The sequence below is a fragment of the Zeugodacus cucurbitae genome, chromosome 5, assembly GCF_028554725.1.
Source record: "Zeugodacus cucurbitae isolate PBARC_wt_2022May chromosome 5, idZeuCucr1.2, whole genome shotgun sequence".
In the NCBI taxonomy this organism is placed as follows: Eukaryota; Metazoa; Arthropoda; class Insecta; order Diptera; family Tephritidae; genus Zeugodacus; species Zeugodacus cucurbitae.
In genome coordinates, this window is record NC_071670.1 from 60,822,216 (window position 1) to 60,842,093 (window position 19,878).

A 19,878-nucleotide genomic window follows, 5' to 3' on the forward strand; every position below is an offset into this window, starting at 1 on the left:
ATATTGCACAAATCAAAAAGATCGTAGGTCATTGTATAGTAAAAATATACGAGAAACTTATATGTAATAAAACGTTACTTACTACCAAGCTGAGTACGGTATGACTGTTAAAGAGATATATTTGTCTCATTAAATTATTTCAGTTCGAACATTATTTCTATAGTGGCAATTACACATATGTGACTTACTCCTAAATGTAGGCAATAAAAATAATTTTAAATAATGATTAGGCACTAATATAGATCATAAGAGATTAAAGTCATAAACAAGCTCAAACTGAAACAATTTTTCTATGTGTGGTTTGCAAAGAGTCAATAGCTTGTTCGGATTTGGTCTTTTTTTGACAGCTGTTACTTGATTCATACACAGCTTTGCTTGCCACTTCATAAGGAGCAGACTTACTCCGATGGCAAAAAGTTGCGGAAAAGTGTGCTTGGAATTGGACGTCTGGAATTTATTCGATCACTTGCCCGAAATCAATTTTAAAACAGAATTGGCTACCTATATCTTTATAATAAAGCTAAGTTCTTAGCCATAACATTTAACTATATGCGTTTTATTTCTTCCTTTTTACTCTAAAAACACCTTTTATATTCCATATACTACTACCACTTTCAGAACGGTTAAACTGTTACAATTGAATTTGAAAAATACTTTCTCTTGTAATAAAGTGTATTATACATTAAACACATTTTTAAAATTCATAAGTTATCTCTAAAAAAACTATAAAAATAATTAAAACAAATTAAAATAAAATATTTTCTTCTCAAAGTCGACATTTTTTATAACATTTCATATTTTCTTTATTTATTTCCAGGTGAGTCTCTATGCGATTTCTCATTAGCTGTTATCTGCCCTTGTGTAAGTGCTACAAATATAAATTTTATCTTATCAAATTTACTTGAAACTTTGCCAGCTTTTCAAGCTGCTAATGACTCTGCGAAAATTCTAAAGTTAATTCATTTCTTTGAATATACAGGCACTCACATAGCAATAGGAATTTCCATGCGCAGCCAACTTAATTTATGTGCACATTCCAGAGCCACAACCAAATTTCTTACTTATGCCTTGCCAACGCAAATTTTCGAGTGAAAAATGTCAAATAACCATAAACTTGAACGTCTTACGCTCTCGTGGGGTGGTTTAAAGTAAGTGCGGGTGGCATGCTAGCTGCGTCAAGCATGTGTGCGTAACATGCAAATATTTATGGCGTATGTATGTACTGACTTGCCTAAAAATATATGCATATATTTTGCTCTCCCGCTCAACTTCCGTTTGTCCTTGCCCTCCGCTTTGCTGCGCTTTGCTCTTCACTGTTTGCTCATTGCCTTCAGCGTTGTCTTATTATTTGATGGCAGCTGCTATGCTTCTAAGAATCTGTGAAATCTAATGTCTGGCATATGTAATATTTTGATAGCATAATGTCAATTTTCCTGCGCTACACCAACACACGCGCACACACACGTTCTAACTGTATATTTGCCATATTTCTCATAGCAGCTTATTCACCGTAAATTCTTGTCTCGTGACACTCGTGCCGTCTGTGCCTTCACCTTCAGCGCTCATCATTCCTCCCCTCCGTTGCTGCTGCTGTCATACATAAACGCTGCTGTTACAGTTATTCTTGATTGTTGAGACATAAGACGTGACAATAATATAGTTATATTACGCTTTCAATCTAATGACCTTCGGTGTGTGTGTGTGTGTGTTGGTGAGATTTCTATTTATTGTCTTGCAGCTTTCTTTGCTTCGCAGAATAAAATTACGCTTTTCCAAGTATAAATAAAGGAAAATGCATATTTATTTCGGCGTATGCGAAAATCTAAAGCGCCACAAGCGGTATTTTCTGCATTCTGTTATGAAGGCATAACTTTTTGTTGAAATGTTTTTTAAGTTTAACTTTAACTTTATCTTTTGTGGCGAAGTAAATTATTAAAATTAATAAAAAAATATTTTTTTGAATATATAGGGTGATTTTTTGCGATATAGCATTTTATAAAGAAATAGCTGTCAAAATAAACATATCTTTGGTATCATTTTCAGTAATGAGGTACTTCTGGGGGTTTGACGGTATCTAAATAATTTCGAGAGCGTATAACCCAGAAAAGGCAAGAGCCCTACAAGGAAATAATTCGCAACTGTTTCGCTCAATTCTAACAATAGTCTTTATATATATTTATAGGTACCAGCAGGGGGGAAATTTATTAAAATAAAAGGCGGAGACCTTCGTAAATTTTCAATTCTATAAAGAGCGAATATGAGAGATTCTCCTGAAGAGATTTTTATATACATGAAATACATATATGTATCACTATACCAATCAGTTAAGGGAGTGTGGAACTGAATTTTTCTAACAACTTGCAACCTATCTTCAAAATAACTCCGAGGGAATTTTTTAAATCTGTTTGGTTGGTTGGTTGAAAAGGGAAGCGAAGAGAGCCTGACCGCAAGCGGCCGCACTTAGGCCATTTTTAGGCCCATTGTGCTCCCCCAAAGGTACCCTGACAAGCGTCACCTGAACAACTCGGTCGATTTAACGAAGCTTCTGAGTTTATTCCATCCCTGCTGTCCAATTTCTCTCAGATTATTGTAATGGGAGCCATGGAAGTATCTCTTCTTAACCGACAGAAGAGAGGGCATTCGCAGAGATAACGCTCTAGTGTCTCGTCATCTTCCGCGCACGCCCTGCGTTCTGCCGATTCTACTATGCCAAGTCTCTGAAGGTGGCCTCTTGGAGGTAGGTGCCCCGTGATGACCCCTGTGATACAGCTTAGTTCTCTTTTGCTTAAAATAAGAAGTTTTTTGGTCTGTCCAGTCTCAACATTACCCCAACCCATAGTAGTTTTGTGGTACGACCCGTGTTGTACATGGTCCAGGACCGGAGATGTTCCCCTAGCATCCATTCCTTTAGGCAGCGCTTGAGAGAACTGAAAGGTCTGGGGCAGTTTAATGGAACTGCGTTCCCAGCTGCTCCTGAGCGAGCCAACTCATCTGCCTTTTCGTATCCTTCTATACCTATATGACCGGGTACCCAGATAATTCTAACTGAGTTTTCTCCCGCTAGTCTATTAATTGCCTCTTTACATGGGAGACATGAGACTTCGTGTTGGCGCAGCGGATAGCCTTAATTGCGGCTTGGCTGTCCACAAAAAAGTTAATGGACCTGTTTGTTTGGGCACAGGCCCACCTAGCGCCTTCCCTTAGTTCGACCGAGTTGTAGTCGTTCGTTAAAATCTGTTTGTGTATGATATAAATATCCCAAAAATCGAGTTTGAGTTGTGTTTCGATGATTTTTCCCATTATTTTTTGAACACACCTCGGATGTATCAGTATTGGTTTCCGACTGAACGTATATCTCTCTTTCAATAGGGCATGCATAAGTTCAATATTTTCAGTTTTTTTTTTCCTTGTTCCTTTTTATTTATTTTATCTTATTGCATTTGCATTTTAATTTCCCCACTATTATTCTCTTTTTATTTACTACTCGGCAATAAATTTTACTACGTAAGTAATAAATTAAAACGAAATGGTGACAACTAAATCATAAAAAATCCAGTAAATTTTATTCTAAATAGCAGATGACACGCAAGACTGCAAGTGCAAGTATAAATTATATAACTAAAGTGGATGTGTGAATATTTACACACTCATATTTACATATTTAGTTGTGTCGGAATACATAAAGAACGCAACAAAATTTGCATGAATATATGTGGCAAATCCATAAATAATATTTACAAGTTCTCGATTGTGCTATTGATTACCCATTTTGTTGATTTTTTTATTTACTTGGTGTAGTTAGAAGGCAGCCTAAATTCTAAGAAAATGGGGAAGTAAACAAAGTTATGCATGAATCTATTTACATTTTGTTAGGAAAACATATCCGGTAAATGTGCGATGTATATTTGCTCATACTTGTATGTATGTGTGGTCGATTTTTATATATTTTTTTATAGTAAATATTCAGAAATTTTTATTTGCACTTATTTTACCTGCAAATATTTGTGTAATACGTTCCAAACACGTAAGAATTTATTTTGTTTTGTAAAAGTCTTATAATTTCCTCAATATCTCACGCATATATTCACATAGAACTGGAATTGCCAGCAAACCACCTTTAGTTTAGCTATTTTCGGCTTACCACATCACCAATTTATTAAATTTATTGTTTATTTATCACAATTGGAAACCGGAAAAAATTGTGTCAATTTTATTCGTCATAGTAGTTAGCTTGAAAAGGAGAGCTTGGATTTACATACATATTTCTTAAAAAAAAAAAAAAAAATATTTTTGTATTTGTTTTCGAATGCGGTTAACCATACCTTTATTAAATTCGATAAATATACAGTGTTATTTCTTATTTATCATATATTCTAATTTTGTTAATACAACAACAATTAAGTAACAGTTTTTTTTTGTCCGAAGCCAAATATGATCTTTTTATACTTTCGTAACAAAGTTGGTAAGCCATAACTAAGCCATAAATATAATAAAGTTATGAAAGTAAAATTTGGTACATATGAAGGGGCATATTTGAATGTAATTTTTTTGGAAATGTGGGCATGGACCCGCCCCCTACCAAGTTTTTTGTACATATCTCGTAAACTACTAAAGCGATATCAACGAAACTCTCAGGAGTCGTTTTTTTAGGCATTTCCTTATATACTACAAAAATAGAGAAAATCGGAAATAAAAATGCTTTATTTCAGTAAGTAAAAATACCAGAAACCTCAAATTTCATTATAAAGACGGTACAGATTTCGATTCGATTCGTAATATTTCCCTGGAATTCCAATGATATGGTTCACAACCACGCCTACTTCTCATATGCCAGAACTTTGAAGTCGATCTGAATCGTTTACTTTACAATATATAAAGTAAGCACTAGTGAAGATATCGGAACAGAACAAATACTACATTTAAAGTGTGGCATCGGCCTTCTAAAAATCGTCGAAATCGGACCATAAATTTTAATCTAACTGATATTTGGGTTTCCAACTTTCAATGGACTTTATACCATATATATGACGAATATGTGGGTCAAATTGTCTATCTTATAATATTAAATAAATAAATTGCGAGAGTATAAAATGTTCGGTTACACCCGAACTTAGCCCTTCTTTACTTGTTGGTGTCGTTTTCGAACATCTCGGGTGATAAAGCAATGATTTCGGCAAAAATGTTGATCTTGAACGCCTCAATAGTTCTAGTATTGCTGGCATATATACTTACTATGTGGAGATCTGTGTGAGAACAGTCAGTTTGACATGTCCGAAATTTCCATTATATCGCTCACCTCAGGTTATCATAGACAAGAGAATACTTTCTTTCCCGATTAACCTCGGGATCTTTTTGGATTTTAACTTATTAAGAGCATAAGATGTAAGAAAACTGTCAAACTCTTGGTAAATATCACTTATGCTGCCCGTCACATAAGAAGGTATAATCCAATCGGGTTTGCTTCGATGAAAATACAATGAAAGGTTAGAGCTGATCCTCATAAAACAAAGTACATTTAGATAATGCGTGAATGAATACCAAAATTTAAACCAACAAAATGGGAAACGTAATTTTGGTGCTATTAGAGTTAGTTAGTTTCGGGAATCATAAGAAATTTCGATGAAAAATGTTTTTTTTTTTTTATAAAAAAAAGTAATTAATATGCATGAGACAAAGTAATAATTGTTCACCCATCTGTTTTCACCTAAAATTTGTAAATATTACATATGTAGGTAAGTGTCAAAAATTGTCTGACAAACATTTATCTTGTTATTTCCGACATTTCTTCTCATTTTTATAAAAAAAAATCTTGTTATTGACAGAAAATTTTCACTCCATTCAAAAATGTGTTTTCGTCATTTCTATTTTCCCACAAATATTCCTTTGGCAATTCACATCAGCAAAATAATATAGTCAAGCATTTATTTTTGTATTTACAAATGCTACATATTGAATCAGCTACAACATTGTAAATAATTCTATATTTTGTGTGTGCATATTTTTGCTATGCACTAACACAAATAGGGCAATGCTAGAAATACACAAATCTCGAAAGCTTATTTTATGGCTCCACGCAGTTGCATATTCATTACGTTGCTTGAGGCGTTGACGTTGCTGCCAACATACCGAACGACAATATGCATACATTTCCGTTGTAAATACGCATAACATAACCGTAAACACATGCATTGCAGCAAACACCACACTCAATGTGGAGCATTCGTATGTGAAATGCTAGTAAATAAATATTCCTAGCATTCAATTGTGGCAGAGACAGACAAGCGCTTGTGACTACTTGATTACATGTCACACGTCACTCGTTACAAGTCTTCGAGCTAATTTTGTTGGAAATTTTTGAAATATGAAATTGTGTCTCTCTCTCTGCCTCTGAAATTATTTAATTTGTTTTTGGTAGAGCTGATTTTAGCTTTTGTGGTTGTGAAAACTTGAAAATATTTTGTGGTACTGAATTGTTAATTTTGTTTGATACTTTATATATGTGAATCTATTTCAAGGATAGAATGAATTCAGGATATATTCAGATTATTTTGGTCTATTCTATACTACAAGGATTAGATTTTTCACTCCTGATAATAAAATTAATGGCTATAATATAAAAAAAATGTTTTGAAGCTTTGGCAAAATATATTATTATTTCATTTGATTTTTATCCTTTTTAACAAAACTGGCGTTTAATGGGTCTATACCCTATATATATGCTAGCTGATTTGATATTGTAGTGGTTATGACAGAGGTCTATAAAATACCGTATTTGCTACTCTCTAGTTTTAGAAGTGGTACTCACAAAATCTTTCATATTCACCTATAAAATGACTATATAGCTCTTAAAAATTTCTATCACGGGAGCTTGACAACTATTGCACGGAACTTTAGATGTTAATTATTCAAATATTATATTTACATATTAATAAGAATAATATACATCCTCTTTCGGTAAACTAGACCCAAAAAATCTAAAATTGAAGTTGCAATGAAACCAAAGGCCGGGAGAGGTCAATGTTAAGGCAATAGCGGTTTGTATTATGTCAAATTTAATGACAATCGTAGTTAAAACATTTACAAACACTGTTTGACAAACTTTCTTGTGAAATCTCATCGCAATTGAAGTTAATTTCCAATGATTTTTTTTCTAGGCTTAGTGATAATAGCTTGAGAACTTTCATAGTTCAATGGCTTGTTTGAGCTACCCTGAAATAATGTGAATCAAAAAATCACTCTTCTGGGTTCTTCAGTGACTTGTATGTAGATTTAAGGTTCAATAAGTTAAGGGGTTAGGGGTAGCTTGAGACATGAAAAAATGAGAATTTTCAGTTAATTTTTTTGCTATTAAATCATGGCATTATTATACAATGTATTGACTTAAAGTCACGAAGATTTGAAGAACAAAATTTATAATTTCCAAAGTTATAGCTGTCTGTGTTGACCCAGTTTTCAGGTCCTAGCGATGACAATCATAAGTCCTTAGAGATTCATCTAAAATCAATCGGATAGAAAAAAATAGTTTTATAAATAGATAATCCTGGGCCTGCACCAAACTTTTTTTTTTTCAAAATTAACAAAATGGCGGTCTCAGGAATTTTTTTCTAGATTTTCGGGAAAAAATCGAAATTTTTGAAAAAAAAAAATAAAAATCTTTGGTTCAGGCCCAAGAATATTATGTATTCTAAAAGCTGTAGATTTCATTAAAATCTACCGAGCGGTTTTCGAGTTACAGTTGTCACCAGTTCAAAAAACATAGTTTTGAGAAAAAAAACCTTTAAAGTTTCATACTAGCGTGTTGGAGTACCCGAGCGCTCGTTGTTATTTGTCGAATAACTCTAAAAGCCATTATCGAATAAACTTCAAATTTTCAGAGTATATTTTTAAGATATTACACTTAACGAAAATGCAAAAAAAAAATATTGATTTTTTTTTAATCCTGACTACCCCTAACCCCTTAAAATTCGATGCTGCTGCATTTTTTCTAGATTGATTATAGATTGCCTATGAGTCTTCTGATTCTCGCCTTCTAAACTGAAACAGTTCGGAACAAACCTCTCTCTCTCTCTCGTAAGTACTCAACTTTGGCAAACGCTACTCCATTCCCCATTTATTGCTCACTTCGAACTCTTAAATCTCTCTGTTTAAATTGTAAATGAGTACGACAACGATAAATCAAATGATTTTCTGAAATATTAACATTGCGTAGCTTACATTTATCCCGTGCCAGCTTTGCAATAACTACCAAGCATCCATTGTATATATAAAGTGAGTGTTTTATTAGACGCTTTGTAAACGAATGTCCTACTTTGGCCCAATTCATTATTTCGTGCGCTCGTGCATTTTCGTTTGTACACATTTCCTGCCTGCGTCTGACTTAATGCAGTGCCTTTGTGAACATTTTTTTTTGTTTATGAAAAACAAATTTCAATACACAAATATATAGACCGCCTGCGACTGAGCATCACCAGCCATGTAGTACTTTCTGAGCGTGCGGCGCTGCCTTTGTTAGCATAATTAAGTGCAACGCTTTTACTTTCGAACTATTTTGCCATATTTATGATTTTACGCTTTTTTCTGGTTGGCAAAAGCTAAGAGTTATGCATTGGCTTTGTAGCGCCATACATTATACGGCTTGCTCTTCGCAAGGCAAGTGTGTGCTTTCACAAAATTAATTTAAAATTGACTTTAGCCGTGCAGGTTTTGAAAAGCTTTCATTGCGGCGAACAACTTTCATGCAAAATTTTTCATTTTTTTTATTTTCAATTTTTTGTTTTATTTTAAAACTTTTTGCTTTTGTGGTAATTACGGAAATTGCGTAATGCATTTTTGCAGTTTATTTTGCTCTTGCGGTAATTACATTAAATATTTTCTATAATGCTTGCTTGTTGTTGTTGTAATTTCAAAGTGTTTTTTTGCAGCGCCTAATGATGCTGAAAATTAAGTTATGACCTTTTTTAATGTAATTTACCTGCCTGTCAGCCGCTAAATTGCTTTTTAATTCAATTTCGGTTTCAACGCCTAAAAGTAGGCTTTATACTACAAAGGTATTTGCATTAAAGCTGCCTCTGTGGTACTGGGAGTTCGCTTTTATTCTGCAATATTTCTATTTTCTTTCATTCTTATTTATTCAATATTTTGTTTATTACTAATTGTCTGTTGCGCCTGTGTGTATGCTATATTTTTTTCTTCAGCGTCATTTAATATCTAGCAGTGAGTGCTCTACTACGCTCTACTAAATGGCTTTGCTTCTGCTACTGCTACTGCTTCTTCTTCTATTAAGGTAAAAATGATTTCCTCTTCAATACTTTGTTTTTGTTTTTTATTTTTTCTTGGTGTTTTTGTCTTGTCTTTCCACTTAATTGTTTTCATCCGTTTTTACTCGGTTTCTTGGTGTCACTTCTCAGCACTTCCTGCTATTTTAAATCGAATTTCTGACATTGCTGCCATTTTGCTGCACTCAAGTGGCTCTTCTCTTCACTTTTTTTCAGTAATTGCCTCAGTTCGGGGAATTCGTTCGGTTTGACGCAGACGCTAGTTGGCGTTGTTTTCTTCACTTCAATCAACTGACACTTGAAGAAAAAGTGAAAATTACATTTTAAATAGGCAAGGGTAGTAAGGAAAAATTGTAAAGGTTTAAAGGATTTGAGTCAGATAATGTGAAAAAGGTGAATTCAACTTTAGTAGGCTGGTGTAAGTGCTTGTTGTAACCTTACTAAGACCGATATTTATAGGTTTATAGTTGACTAGTGGGTCAGAAATAATTTTATTCGGGATTTGCGGTCTTTAGGAAGATATAAATTCATAATTCAGCCTCTACTATTTATAGGTGATCCATTGAGTTTACAGAAATCTTCAAAATCTCATCAAATATCTCTTCATAAATCTTCACATAAATTTTTCTTACCGAAAAGGGTCTCGCTTACTCATACAAGCTTTTCCATATGTTTGTATACATCCGCGTTTACCCTATCTTCATTAAAATTATATCGTTCGCACCTCGGCGCTTGCACTCTCCATTGCTCCACTCCAATCTACCGTTTTTGCTGCATTGCAGTGCTGATTTGTAACATTAAGGCACCCCAGAGTGCATTGCCGTGATTTGTTTGCAGTATGTGCACTGCGACGGCTGCTGCAGCGACCTTGCCCCTTAGCTATTTACCAGCGCATTCTTCACGTGCAGACCGTGCATTTGTGTACACTTCTATGACGGGTGAGTGTGTGTGTGTGTTTATTTACGTGCGTAAAACATGTCCTTGCGCCACTTTTCGCAAGCCAACGAAATGTTTGCCGGTTGCTTATATACATTTGTAGGTGAATAGTATCTAGCGGTGCCCTTCTAGCGGGTGGTCGTTGAAGGCGGAGACCCTTGGTCGCATAAAATTGTGATTCTAGTTAGCCTTAGGGGGGCTGGCATGTATTTTTAAGACATAAGTTGGACTTAGTTAATAAATGTTAATGAAAATATGTGTTACAAATATCTCTTTGAGTATAAATAAATATTAATTTCTCTCGCAGTAACTCCTTTCCAACTTTCAGTGCCCAATCTATAGTTCTTCTTGAAATTCTTGAATTTTATTTTTCACACATAAACATTACAGCCCTTTTCCTTTCATTCCGTTACACCAGCTACATTTGCTCCCTTAATATCCCTTCACAGTGTACGTTCACTTTAATTTCCCAGCAGCCGTTGCGTATACGCACTGTACACCCTCATTGAGAGCTCACACTGCTTATCATTAAATTCTCAGTGCACACATTTATTTATATTTCTTTTGTTTAAGCCCAAACGCAACGGTATATTATTGTATTTAGTAATATGACATGTAAGCACAATAACAACAACAACAGCAAAACGGCTACAACAACATTAACTAGAATGCTTATAGTTTCCTTACTACATTTTTCGGTTAAGGCGCTACTCGCTACTGTAATTGTGATTATTGTTACTGCTGCTGCTGTCCAAAATAACAAGTCCCTTGCGTTTGTGTAAATATTGTGACAGCGCCAGCGAAATTTCCCAAATTGGCCAAGTTTCGTTTAAATACCGCAACAACAGTTACTTTTCTCACAATAATAAAAGTTGTTGTTATTGTATTGTATTTGTTGTTGTTGTTATATGTACGTGTGTGTGTGTGTGTGTATAGAACTGAACTTTGCTGAACTAATGACTTCTGGGACATTAGCTGTTGATGCTGTTGTTACGGTTGATGAGCGTGGCGTTCTTAAGACTTGCTTACTGGAAGTTGTGTGTTACTTGCCACCACGCCCGTAAACAATAATTTTCTTCTACATAAGTGCGTGGGAAGAAAAGTAATGAATTATTTTATTAATTTCTGTTGTTTGACAGTTTTCGCTTACTTCCTAATAATACTTATCACATTTTTAACGTGGATTAAATATATATTTTTCTTTTTTTTTCTTATATTCGAACTATTGCACCAAACCCACAAAAGGTCATCATAAAAGTTTTGTCACGGAAACATTATTATTTCTTAATTAATTTGGCATCTCTAATGAGACACTTTTAATGATTTATTAAATGTCATAATTACTGCCAACTATTTATTGGAAAAATGTCTTAAAATTTTTGTGGTTTTCAGGTTATGAATTTTTTACATGTTTCTAGAGTACAATTACGATTTGAGTTGGGTTCGGTATTAGGCCAAATCAAATTGTTTCAAGAGATTGAGTCATAAGTTTTTCGATTTAGCCTTCAAAATTGAAGTGTTTCCTTCGAATTTCGAAAAAAGTCTTATGGAAAACCATTATTATTAATTAATTACCGCATGGACTTTCTTAATAAAATGTATGGATATAATTTACCATTTTCCTCTTATTTTATTAGTATATACAATTTTTCTGTCAAGCTTATATGACCGATGCTAGAGATCTTTGACAAGATAAAAACTCGATCCTTCGAAAACACTGTTCCGATTTGAAATGCATTGAAGCGCGACTATGTCTTATAAAGTCTATCATGCCATTCAATCTCGCTTCCTTCTGTCCGCCTATTGGTAGGTCTTAGCTTGAAAATCAAGCAGTATATGTATTTCCTATTAAAATAGGCCATTAATATACCTCCATAAATTAGAGTCTAAACAGGTCAAATCAGCGATTCTTGTTTGTAAAACCCAACATGAGTAATTAAATCGAAATCTAGCTTTTTATACCCTGAACAGGGTATATTAAGTTTGTCACGAAGTTTGTAACACCCAGAAGAAAGCGTCGGAGACCCTATAAAGTATATACATATATAAATTCAACATACTGAACTGAGTCGATTTAGTCATGTCCGCCTGTCTGTCTGCCTGTATATATATACTCGAACTAGTCCTTCAGTTTTTAAGATATCGTTTTGAAATTTATCGGACCACTATATCATATAGCTGCCATACAAACTGAACGATCGGAATCAAGGGCTTGTATGGAAAACTTCCGCATTTTACAACATATCTTCACGAAATTTGGTGTGAGTTATTGTTCATAGAAATAATTTAATCTCCGAAAAAATTGTTCAGATCGGTTGACTATAGCATATAGCTGCCATATAAACTGAATCAAGGAATCAAGGGCTTGTTATACTCTCGCAACAAATGTTGCTAAAGAGAGTATTATAGTTTTGTTCACATAACGGTTGTTTGTAACACCCAAAACTAAACGAGTTAGATATAAGGTTACATATACCAAAGTGATCAGGGTGAAGAGTGGAGTTCAAACCCGAATGTCCGTCCGTCCGTCTGTGCAAGCTTGAGTAAAAATTAAGATATCTTGATGAAACTTGGCACACTTATTTCTTGGCACCATAGGTTGCATGAGCAAAATCGGACCACTGCCACGCCCACAAAATGGCGAAAACCGAAAACACGTAAAGTGTCATAAATAAAGCTATGGAAATAAAGGGGCATATTTGGATGTAATTTTTTTGGGAAGTGGACTAAGCTTAAATTCATAGTCCTAAATGACACGACTGCTTTTTACTATTTTACCAGCGTTCTGTAGTAGTACATATTCATTAATTCAAATTAAAATTGCCACTCATTTCCATTTAAGCAATTAGCTACATCAGAGCTACTAAGTATCTAATAAAAAACGCTATGATTTGTTTAACTAAGCGAAGTAATTAAAATACTTGTCGAGCATTCCTTAAATGCCCAAAAATCTTATCAACAGCACTTCGTAAACATTGTCTCAATTGTTGAGAATTCACATTAATCTGAATCTTAAGCTTTGTGAGCTCTATAAAAGTAAAACAGAAGTGTTACAATACTTTAAAGTACTTTTTTATATTTTTAGCGACATATTTATACGTGCAATTAGACTTAATTCTCATTCAACGGATGGTGACGTCACGCCCAAACCACTGAAAGACTGCTGAAGTAGCTTGAAATTAATGTCATTGCCAGCAACGGCATTATTGTTGTTGTGGTCGCTCATAATCAAAAAGCTGTTAAAGTGTTTTCACACACACAGTCACTAACATATTAATAAGAACACTCATCTGTCAGCCATACAATTTGATTCGTGCTCTTCTCTATACTTTTGCTGTTTGTTTTTGTTTTACTTTGCCTAAAACAGAAATCTTCATCTTTACTCTCTACACTCGCTTATACTTTGAGTTACTTTACCCACACTAATAAACAAAAAAAAAAAATAAATAAAACAAAATGGAAGGCATACTAAAGTGTTGTCTGTCCATCTTCGTCGTCATCACTTTGTCATGCCGTTACAGCGCAAAAACTTTACAACAACAAAGTGACAGTTAACATACTAGAAACAATTGCAAATGGTTCTTGGGTTCTGCCTCGTTATGGCCGTTGATGAATCGCAAACGTTCGGCTGTATGTGTGTGTGTGTGTGTATGAAGTGTATATGAGGGCTCATGGCGACAACACAAATTCATTTCATTCTCGGCATATTGTTCGCCTGTCTTTCGCGTTAGAGTAAATGTAAGTGGTCTATAAGCTTTATGTTATTTAATGGACGCATAAAATTTATGACACTTCTCACTTAGTACGCAGATATGAATGTTATTTAAGTGCGTAATTCCGTCGTTTATTCGCACATTTATTGGTTTGTACAGCGAAAGTGAACATTGTTGGCGTACAAAACACAGCAGGAGACGATACAAAGACACATTTTAAGTGACTGTCTGAGCGAATTAGTAACAAAGTGTGCCATAACCTTACTTTTTAGAATACAAATATTGTACATATTGACAGAATCCTTCATTTATAGCAAAATCGACTGCCTATCGATAATATAGAATTAAAGAAACTAAGAAGAAGAAGAATACGGCAGATGAGGCAGTAGTTCTTGACTAAGCCGGCGGAGGTTTGAGTCGAAGTGTTGTCATTGTGGAAGAGGTCTTGTTGCTTCACCAAATAACGCCCATTTCCAGGTAGATCACACTTTGGAAAGCCCCTGTTTACAGTGGGTAGACCAAAAAACTTCTACTTTAAGAAAGAGAGAATGTAGCAGGGCGCCCTCTAAGATCCCAAAAAGGTTAGAACTTCGTATGTTATAATCGGCAAGTACGGAGGATCATGGGACGCTGGAGCATTACCTCTGCGAATGCTCAACCTTTCGAAGGTTGAGAAGAGGCACATTCCACGTACTCCCATTTCATAATAAATGGGATAACTAGGAAAGAAAAAACTCAGAATTTGAACTTCATGAAATCAGCCGATTTTGTATATGATATTTAACTGGGGATCTCAAGGGAGCTCCTCAGCGGCCACCTGCGGTCATGCGCTTATGCCTCCCTTTTCAACCAACCAACCTTGCCCGAAAACAGTGGCCATAATCTCTCGGGTTGATACGACAGTCGTCGCTAGATCCACAGGCTGAAGTCCATTGTTTCTATTCTAAGTGGAAAGAATGCAGAATTTACGTTTAAACAGCATCGAACAGCGTTGTGATGATTGCGACTGCTGTTCACTGACCAATATTGCTCTTGTATTGTATGTACCTATGTGATTGGCGTTCAACCGTTTTGCCGGTTATAGCCGAATCGATGAGAGCGCGCCACTCCTCTCTTTCCTTCGCAGGTCGGCGCTAGTTGCACTAGGTCGCTCTCCACCTGGTCCCTCCAACGGAGTGGAGGCCTTCCCCTTCCTCGGCTTCCTCCGGCGGGTACTGCATCGAACACTTTCAGAGCTGGAGTGTTTTCGTCCATTCGGACAACATGACCTAGCCAGCGTAGCCGCTGTCTTTTTATTCGCTGAACTATGTCAATGTCGTCGTATAACTCGTACAGCTCATCGTTCCATCGTCTGCGGTATTCGCCGTTGCCAATGTTCTGAGGTCCATAAATCTGGCGCAAAATTTTCCTCTCAAAAACTCCTAGTGTCGTCTCATCTGATGTTGACATCGCCCAAGCTTCTGCACCATAAAGCAGGACGGGAATGATAAGCGACTTGTAGAGTTTGATTTTGGTTCGTCGAGATAGGACTTTACTGTTCAATTGCCTACTCAGTCCAAAGTAGCACCTGTTGGAGTGAGTGATTCTGCGCTGGATTTCGAGGCTCTCGTGTTGATAGTCCTCATTTCTATATCATTTAATGGGTTCAGTGTTTTCTACTTGGTCTTCTAAGAGAATTAAACCCAAATAATGCAATCTGACTTCAAATCCATTCGCTGATAGAAATATTTTCACTTAAAACCGGCTATCTTCTCCGCGCCAACGCTTAAAAGCGAGTTTAAGTTCTATTGGCACTTAATGCTAAAACAATTAGATTCTTTCGCTTGCAACGCTTAAACTGAACTTATGCAGCAACGCGCACTAAAATGGATTTTAATTGATGTAGAATGTGCACAGTGAGAGCAAAGTGGATAGTTAAAAGATATTTAAGCGCACAGCTAATCTCGCACACTACCCACTAAGACCTAGCGAAAAGCATTTAAACAAAAATTGCCAAAAAATACTAAAAAAATAAATTCGTACGAGTGAAGAGTCTACTCGTCGTTGCCACTCATGTGTATATATGTATATGGGGCCTAGTAGTTTCCTTGCTTAAAAGTTCTGCTCCGTGAGCTTCGCCAGAGCTGCTTCATATTTGAATGGCAAACTTTTGCTTTCGTCGCGGCGTCGCTTCCAGTCTTCTTGCACTTTGTGCCATTGCAGCGACTTCATTGAAAGCAAGTGAATAAAAGTGGCATGAATGTCGCGTACTACCGAACACTATAACCTTCATTGTGTCGAAAACAACAAAAACAGCAGCCATAACAACAATTAAGAATTTGTCGAAATGATAAAATCGAAAAGTTGAAACTTTGGCGCGAATTTCGTTTTTGTGCAGAAAGCAAGAAAGAAAGAAAGTGGAAAATATTTGCGCACTTGCGGCAATTTAACTACGGCGAAAATATAGATAGCGATAGAGAGCGCGTGTGCAGTGTGCAGCGAGTAGCTCGAGTAAAATGAATGAATGAGACAATTGGTGGCATGAAATTTGTGCGAGATAGCGCACTTTGACTGCAGCGAATTGATTCGCTCGATTGCATGTTAAGCGTTAACGTTGCGAAAACTTCAATATGTCGCGTGCAGAGCAAATACCCGTAATTGCCTCAAGCGATATTGAAAAAGTTTACGCGCATATTTGTTTAAATAAAATGTGTGCAATGAAGGTAATACTATTTTTCGTTTAAGGTGTTCTGTGTGAGTAGTAGATAGGTGAACTTCTAGCTTCTTTATGAATTCATGTTCATGAAACACAGTGAAATGCGAAGAAATGCTTTTAGTACATATAATATCGCTTTAGGCCTATATATGTATACACAGTTTATCCATAGACATTTATTGTACAATTTTTATCTCTTATTCTATTACTTAAACATATTTTTCTTTTTCATTACAGGTAAGCGATAATAATTCTCCAATTGAAAAGCGATTCTACAATAAAATCAAAGAACTGAGTAAATGTGAAGGTATAGTTAATGAAGCATTCTTTGCATCCAGTCTTCTACTCGAAAATTTTAATCGAATATAGTGTCTTAATATTTTATAATAGGTCTAGTAAAAAGAAATTCACTATTTTTCATCTAATTGTGGGTTTTATATAGTATAGTTAGCATTTGCATTTTCGGTCATACATGCTCCGTTTTATGTTACTCTCAAAGAAATCCTATTCATATTGGTAATAAAATCTAGGAAAGTCGTATTTTACCAACTTAGCTTAAAGCTAATTTTTCGACAGAAAAAGCTTTCGCCACAGACTGGAACAGGTACTAATCGTCCGGATTTTAAAACAAACTCCCGTTTGTTGTGGTCTGGCGCTGTCTTCATGGAACGCAACTCCTCTGTTATTGGCCATAGATGATCGTTCTGTGGAATGTCTTCGGACACACTTCGGTCGGCTTCGGACCACAACTCGAGTTATTCACAATACAGGTCATAATTAAGAGTTTGACTGTAGAGAAACAGCTCATAGTAGCTTATTCCCTGACAATCTCACCAAACACATCCCGACCGCCAATACTGACTTCATCACTGTTTATGTCGGTTCACTGCGATTCTTATTAACCAATTACCACTTCTTATCACCGGTAACCATTCGCTGCAAAAATGTATTGATTTTGTTGCGATTCAGCGTCGAATAGCAATTGAAAATTCGTTCCATGGTTATTTTTGAGTTAACTCGCATACCTATATGTCGAGATTTTTTTTTGTACCCAGCCTTATTTAAATGGTTCCAAATTGTTATTTGAGCAATGAAAAGTAAATTGCACTTGACTGATTGTTACTCTAGCAGGACCATAAACACAATTTAAATTTTAGTTCCCAGATTTGCGTTCTCATCATTATCAAGGAAAAACTCTAAAAATCTTTTCTCGAAACTGTCTGAAAATATTTTTTTAAGTAGAAAATCGTATATTTTGAACGGTATTTCTAGCATGACTCGATCCCACATATACAATTGCAAATACAGATTACTATAGCTATCCATTGGAGAATTACGAATTTCTTTTTACTAGACCTAATCTATAAAATTTGTCATGCATAACTGATGTTTATGTGGTTTTGAAGCAATATAGATTCGTCATTAAATTTCTAATTCTATTACCTCTTTGATCCACTATCTTGCTTATATAATATCATATCATTATTTATAAGATCCGGTGGTTTCCACTTTCGTCATGTTAGCTTTAGCACTGACTAAGGTAAACTATAGTTTAAATAAAGTTGATATTATCTAAAGTAGATTTTGTCTAAAGTACACTTAGACTTAATCAAAACAAAAGTCAAGTTTACTAATTCAGTTATCTTATCTGGACTTTCATAAAGTATAATTTAGTTAAATTAAACTTTACTACACGTCAACACAATCAGTTTCTATGTAATCGCACTCCTGAGTTAAAGACAGAATAGTCAAAAGTGCAGTCTTTACGAAGGCATTATGGGGAGTTTTCTAATATTATTCAATTACACTTTAATATTTTTATTTAAAAAACCTTTAGCCCGACAATTGAATTTCCATTCCAATCAAAACCCAATTTTTAAAACTTAAATCTGTACCATGTACTGTTACCACCAAATAAAATTTCAATACATTCCACATTTTAATAATCAGCAGTCAAGCGAATATCACAGTACATTGCAACAACCGCCAAACACTTAAGTTGCAACACTAAAATGCGACAGCTGCACATGGCAGCCTTGCTTGCTTCCTAGACTCCAAATTGTGGCCAACCGTAGAGAAGACACTTGACTGAGAACTATTGTCAAAATAAGTGACTTGGAAAATTTAACTTTCACTAAAAACATCGCAATAAAATGCGAATGATAGCAAAAAAAAAATAAAGAAAGTGTGAAAGCAACGGTTAAGTGAATACAACAACTAACTAACAATCTAACTAAACACAATGTATTGTTGTGGCGGCTAACTAACTGCAACGGTTGGTCTCGGTGTGTGCATGTGTGTCGACAATTTGCACCCGTGCCTTTTTAGATGTGTGTGTGTTTTTGTTGTTCTGTGTTTGTGTGTGTGTTAGTGTGGTGTGCAGCTGTCACAAATGTTTAAGAGATTGCGCAAATAAAACGTGAAGCCACGACAACCCAAAATGCCACAAAAACTTTATGGACCAAAAGTGGCGCTTTATAACCACGATTACGATTGTCACATGGCAACAAGTTGTCTCGTCGCTCGCCGCTCGCCACTCGCCATTCACCGTTACTCACCATTGTCGAATTTTGTCTGTTGTTGTTGTTGCTGTTGCTGCTGCTCCGCACAGCTGCTGCCCACAATTGACGAACTTCAGCACTTATTTAGTTCACTTTATTATATTTTTTTGTTAAATACACAAATGTTTGTTTGTTGTTGTTGTGTGTGTTTTTTTTCGTTGCCTTTCTCTTTTGCATTACATTACAGCAGCATCATTAATTTTATAATCTTTTCAATGTGAAAACTTCAACGGACATGTTGCTCAAAAACATGAAACACTAAAATACTGTTACGGACATTGTCAATTAAGTGGCAATGGCACACGATTCGCACGCATACACATACATACACAACAATAACAACAAATACAAATACACTGGTATATGGCTTGTACTACATTGCATAGCGGTTGATTTTGTGGGTGTGAAAACATGCGAATGAACTTTTATTTACCAAAATGTATATATATATATATTTTTTTGTGTGTGTGTGTGTGCTTGTTCACATTTGTTGTTGTTGTGTTTTGTGACGCATAACACATTTTGGGCAACTGACAGCACAATTAACTTGTTTTCGTTTTTTTTTTTTGTAAATCCGACTTGACAAAGGTGACTTTTTCGGGCCTGCTGCAGAAAGGTATATTGAAAACGAAGATTAATTGCTAAGTTATATACTCACACTAATGTGTTATTGTTGATTGCACCTCCACTAAATTACA

At 35.4% G+C, this 19,878-nt stretch overlaps 2 protein-coding genes across 3 annotated transcripts in view; one reads left to right on the plus strand and one right to left on the minus strand.

The window, feature by feature from the left end:
- Positions 1–19,878, plus strand: part of LOC105208943 (mannosyl-oligosaccharide alpha-1,2-mannosidase IA) — a 170,265-nt gene that overhangs the window by 108,771 nt on the left and 41,616 nt on the right. The window lies entirely within an intron of this gene.
- Positions 9,308–19,878, minus strand: part of Parg_0 (poly(ADP-ribose) glycohydrolase) — a 72,459-nt gene continuing 61,888 nt past the window's right edge. Inside the window, exon 7 of the transcript XR_008471424.1 lies at positions 9,308–9,572. The gene's annotated coding sequence lies outside the window, so the exon portion shown is untranslated. The remainder of the gene's footprint in view (positions 9,573–19,878) is intronic.